Here is a 6,012-nt window from a genome sequence, read left to right on the forward strand (position 1 = left end):
CTCTCTCTCTCACACACACACACACACACATACACACACACACCTCTCCCATTGCACACATTGCATGAGCTGAGCTGCGTGCAAAGGCGAGGCTGTCTGTGTAGGTGGCTGAAGCTGCAGGCAGGCAGCCAGGAATGCTCCTTCTGTGTGCTTTGTGCTCTGGGAGTGGTTTGCTTGGTGGGAAGAGGTGGCTGCTTGGAATAGACAGAAAAGTCCAGAAGGCTTTCTAGGCAAAAGCTTTACCCATGTGGCCGCCACTGCTCTGCTCTATGTGGGAAGGCCCCTCTGCTCTAGGTGAGGTCCTTCACACACGGACATGCTAGGTGAAGCATTCTTGAGCTTTTCCTTTCTTTTGCCTGCCCCCCACCCCCGACCCAGCACTCCGTAACTACACAGAATTATTTACTCACACTGCAAGCCCATGCTCCTCAGGAGAGAACAGGCACCCTCTCCCTAACCCCATCCTCAAGTGGAGACCAGTCCACATTGGGCATCTGGACAACCGCTGGCCTGGACTCCAAGAACAGTCACATCTGCAAGGCACGCAGAGCTGTTCAGAGTAAAAATAACCTGTGGAATCAATTACAGCAGCAGCAGTGGCAGCAGCAATTATGGTGTCCGCAGGGGAATGGAGACATACTGTTTAACTTCATCTCCTTCCTGTTCCAGCGGCATGCAGGACCGCATGACTAAGACAAGCACAGGTTATGTAACCTATTTCTCATCAGAAGCTACTCTATCCTACCCTCCTTCAAAGAGGAAGAAAAAGAGGAAGGACAAGAAGATGGCCTCTGACTTGCACAAGCCGTGGGGAAGAAAATCTAGACTTCTAACTATAGAGGCCAAATGGCCCACTCCTGTCGCCTCCGGCAGAGTGCTTTTCAGAGGAGAAACATAGTTTCTCTATGGTGAGCTCTAAAACCCTCCTGGTAAGCCGGGCAGTGGTGGCGCACGCCTTTAATCCCAGCACTTGGGAGGCAGAGGCAGGCGGATTTCTCAGTTCGAGGCCAGCCTTGTCTACAGAGTGAGTTCCAGGACACAGGGAAACCCTGTCTTGAAAAACAAACAAACCAAAAACCAAAAAAAAAAAAAAAAAAAAAAAACCTCCTGGTTTTCATTCTTCAAACAACATTGACTCTAAGATCCTCCCGGCCATGTGTTTGTTTGTGTTTGGGGGACCCCACTGTTCCTTAGCCAGAGTCTGTCATTTACCCATGTGAGCAGGCTGAGCCTTTGGCCCTCGTGTATCTCATCCCCAGGTCATTGCTGGGCACTGTGAGGTGAACAACTGTAGTACAAAGGAGGCTGGGTGACTTTCTGAAAAGTGACAGAGCCTCTGAGGTCAGTGTTTTCCATTGTCAACAGTTGCTCCCAGAACAGGAAAACATCTGCCTTTGGGATATTGTATCTCCTTACTTTTCTTAGTGCCATGACCAAAAAAAAAAAAAAAGTGTGTAAAAGCAACTTAAGGAGGGGGGAGTTTATTGAGGCCCGTGATCCGATGTTATGATCTCTCATGGTGGGAAGACATGGTGGCTAGAACTTAAGGCAATCAAGAAGAAGAGATGAATGCCCGTGCTCAGCTCTCAGGCCTCCACAGTTAGGGTGGGTGTGGCCTCCACAGTTGTTAGGGTGGGTGTGGCCTTGTGGCCTCCACAGTTGTTAGGGTGGGTCTTCCCACTTCAATTAGCTCATCTAGAAACTCGCTCTGGGACGGCAAGAGGTGACATCCTAGATGATTCTAGATGCCCACCCAGTTGACAATCAGCACTAAGCATGGTGGACATCCTTAAGGTGAGTTGTGGAGAGAATGAAATACAGATTAAAGCTGAAGGAGATCTAGAATTCCAATAGGTCATTTGTGTAAAAGCTGCTCTAAGCTGGTATCAGAAGTGGGGAGAGAGAAAGCCTGACAGGGGGCAGGGACTTGTGTTGGGAAGCAAAAATCTCACACAGTACTCAATAACAACTACACAGTATCTCAGGGCAGCCTGAGGTAAGGTCTGGAGGCCTGGTGAGGTAGCTGGGCTGAGATCCTGAGAACTGCTATCGGCCCTGAAGGACTAGGGCCTGAAGTTCTGGGTGGGAGAGTGGCTCAGGTCCATCATGGAGGAGACAGAACTATAACTCTCATCTCAAGACCCCAAGTTTACTTCCAGGATGTAAAGTTCCACTACATGGGGGCAGATGCTGTCAACACCCTGCCCCAGCTCAGCACATGCCCCAAACTTTCCAGCACACTGGCCAACCTAGGGCCAAGCACACTGTGCCCACTAATGCCCTAGGGATAATTAGCCCCTGGCCAATGAGCAGGGAAGATTTGGGAGGCCAATTCCCCCATAGAGGGAGAAACACTGATGTGCTTGGCTATGTCTCCCTGATTCCCCAGCAGGATGGAGTCATGTTTCCCCTATGGTGACCTGCTGGATGTTACACCTTCACGGCATCATTCCCATCTCTGCCTCAACCCTGGCTCCTCAGGGCCTCCCAAAACAGTTGTTTCAGCTTGTACCTCACCGTGGGACCAACTTCTGGGAAACCCAAGCTAGGAGAATTAATGGAAGGCTTCCTCAGGCTATGGCTGGGGAAACTGAGGCCCAGAGAGAATATGATTAGTCACCAAATAGCTGGTTAAGTCCCAGGAGATTTCAAGTGACCGTCCCTTCTCAGTATCTTGGATTAGCCGCAAAGTCTGTCAGTGCAGAAATGACTGTGGCCCCATTCTTGTTTGAACAGAAAGCAAGAGGCCCCAGTAAAGAGCAAAGTGAGGCTGGGCCCCAGTGTGGTTCACGCTATTCTGTCCCCATGGTAACCAGGGAAGTGCCCGTTTATCTGATGTCAGCAAAACAGCTGTGGCCTTTGGGTCCAGTTGCTGGGGTTGAAATGATATATTTACCAAATTGGAGTTATTAGCCCTTCTTAAAGAGGTGGGGGGGGACTTTTTTTTTTCCCTCAGAGAAAGAGCCATGGAGTTCAGGGGTCACCCCATGTCAACATCACAGAAGTGCAAGATCCACAGAAGTGACTTGAAGGGGCCAGAGGAATATCATGTAGACATAGCAACCCAGAAGCGATGTTCAAAGAGATGGAACACATCCTTTTAAAAGCAAGTAAATCTTATCATGGGGAGGGGAATATCTCAGAGGGACAAAGGCCTGTTCTCTCTCTCTCTTTAAATAACTCAAGGCAGCTTGACATCTTTGTCAATGGAGAGAACAAAGATGCTGTGTGCTCAGAAAAAGGATCGATCTCTCTCTCTCTCTCTCTCTTTCTCTCTCTCTCTCTCTCTCTCTCTGTTCCTGTCTGTCTGTCTCTCTCTCTCTTTTTCTCTCTCTCTGTTCCTGTCTGTCTCTCTGTCTATCTCTATATTTCTCTCTGTTTCTCTGTTCCTCTCCCTGTCTCACTCTCTCTGTTGCTGTCTCTGTCTTCTGTGTCTATGTCTCTGTCTCTGTTTTTTCATTCAGAAAGAAAGTGTATGTGACCTAACTCTGGAGAAGTCTGAGGAACCCCAAGTTCAGTCACTTACGCTAGGGTGTCCACAGGAAGCTCCTCAGTGATCAAAGCTGTCCAACTAATTACTCTATTCCTGTCCTGCTTTGGAGTGTTTGTAAAGAACTAACTGCAGAGACATACATACATACATACATACATACATTCATACATACATACATACATACATACAATCATACATACATACATACATACATTCATACATACATACATACATACATACATTCATACATACATACATACATACATACATACATTCATACATACATACATACATTCATACATACATACATACATTCATACATACATACATACATACATTCATACATACATACATACATACATATATTCATACATACATACATACAATCATACATACATACATACATACATTCATACATACATACATACATTCATACATACATACATACATTCATACATACATACATACATACAATCATACATACATACAATCATACATACATACATTCATACATACATTTACTCATTCAGAAGCTTGGCATTTTTATTGTCTTACTTGAGAAAAACCATTCGTATAGGGCATGGTAAACGTGTAACACTCGGTGGTGTAAACTCACAAAAGCAACCCAGGACACCAGCAACAAAGGCAAGCCAAGGTTGTCAGTGCAGCCTGTGGAGGGAGTGGGAGGAGCTCGTGGATCTGTCTGAGTCACATGCTTTGGGAGAAACTTGGAGTAAATGTCAGGGCTCAGCAGTTAGGCTGGGCACCTGACGTGGACTGTCAGGGTTAAATCAGAAAGACAATCTGATTCCCAAGTTGAAAGACCTAGGATGTCATGTTGAAAACGTACCCAGAGGCACTAGGGAGCCATCAAGTGTTGAGGGTCATCTTGGGGAACTCAGCTCAGGTGATTTGTGTATTTACCCCAAGAGACAACACTAATGTTATGCTAAGTATTAATAGGAAGAGTTGGTTAAGGAAGGGGTTAAGCTATTAAAGGTATTTCAGAATCTGTTTGCTTGCTTGCTTTTGCGTGTGTGTGTGTGTGTGTGTGTGTGTGTGTGTGTATGTGCTCTTGCGTGTGTGCATTCATGCATGTGAAGGCCAGAGGTCAATGTCAGATGTCTTCCTGAGTCACTCTTTATCTTATCTTTTTGAAACAGGGTCACTTGCTGAACCTGGCCTCACCAGTTCAGTTAGACTGGTAGGCCAAGGACCCTCCTGTCTCCTCCCCAGTGCTGGGGTTTTGAATGTGTGTCTCCTGGTCACTTTTCATCTTCATGCTTGTGGGGCAAGCCCTTTATTCGACTAAGCTGTCTTTCCAACCGTACCCCACACTGTTAAAAAGTCTCTTCTCAGTTAGAACAGATGAAGCAGTACTCTGCCCACTAGGAATCAGGAGGCCCAGCAGCAGCCTAGAACTGGCACAAACCACGGACCCAGTGTGGCACCCACTTGAGCCACTGGTTAAAATTCTCCTAATCTTTTAATGACAAATCTGGGATGCTTGTCATTTTTATAGCCCAGCTACCAACCTTTTACTTCAGGCCAAACTTCTGCCTGCTACCAACTAGATACTTGTTTCCATCCCCACCCTGTGCACGTGTGTGTGTGTGTGTGTGTGTGTGTGTGTGTGTGTATGTGTGCGCACACACACACACACACACACACCTCAGAGGAAAGAAAATGTCACAAGGTGCCCGTCTGTGTTTCTAGGTTCCCCTTCCACTCCCGAGGCCAGATATTGGAAATGTATTTTCCATCAATATGGTATGAAGCAGAAAGCCCTGGACACAGGGGACGGGAGTTAATGAAACTGTCGGGCAATGGGGGTTCCATTAATAAAGCCCCATTTGTTTCTGTCCTCTTGGAGCAGCTGGTTATTAAAAAGTGTCTGAGTTGCTCTTTCTGCCTTCTGATGGTGATGAAACTGAGCCCGGCTGAAGAGGCTGCAGAGGCACAGCTGCATCAATAACCGCTGACCAGGATGGAGGAGACATGGCCCAGGCCCTGATGAGCACGGAGTTATGGGTTCTTCTGCTGCTTCACCATCCAAATGCAAGGAGCTGGCCAGAGTCAGGGCACACTTTCCTTGTCATGTCTGTAGCTAAGTTCCACCAGAAAAAGATGGATGTCATTTGGCATGTTGAAGAGATTTTTTGTTTCAATTGGCAACTCCCGGGGGAGGCCACAAGGGTTGGAGCACCCGGGTCAGCTTGTGTAATGTTAGCATAAGCGCCATAGGGTGAGCTGGAAGAGTTGAGAGTTTCTCTGACTGGGCTGTGTGGCGCTGGGCAGATGGGGTTGGCACTTTTGGCCTTGTTGTCTGTCTTTACAGGAAGGGGTGACCTGTGGTCTGTAGGTCAAATGGCTGAAATAGCAATGACAGTTGGGGCTGTTCCACTGTGGAGCCAAGAAACAGGGAGGAGTGGGTTCCTTAGAGGGGCATCCCCTCCCCCCCCACATCTTCAATGGCCAGGATGCATCTGGAAAAGAGCTGAGACTGGACACTGGGGAAT

At 47.4% G+C, this 6,012-nt stretch overlaps 1 long non-coding RNA gene across 1 annotated transcript; it reads left to right on the forward strand.

Annotated features, from left to right (window-relative positions):
- The first annotated feature begins 2,962 nt into the window (after window positions 1–2,962).
- Window positions 2,963–5,646, forward strand: LOC143433790 (uncharacterized). Its single transcript, XR_013070366.1, has 2 exons — window positions 2,963–3,106; window positions 5,370–5,646. It is a non-coding gene; the product is annotated as an uncharacterized LOC143433790 (long non-coding RNA).
- The last annotated feature ends 366 nt before the right edge of the window (window positions 5,647–6,012 follow it).

The sequence above is a fragment of the Arvicanthis niloticus genome, unplaced genomic scaffold, assembly GCF_011762505.2.
Source record: "Arvicanthis niloticus isolate mArvNil1 unplaced genomic scaffold, mArvNil1.pat.X pat_scaffold_638_arrow_ctg1, whole genome shotgun sequence".
Taxonomy (NCBI): Eukaryota; Metazoa; Chordata; class Mammalia; order Rodentia; family Muridae; genus Arvicanthis; species Arvicanthis niloticus.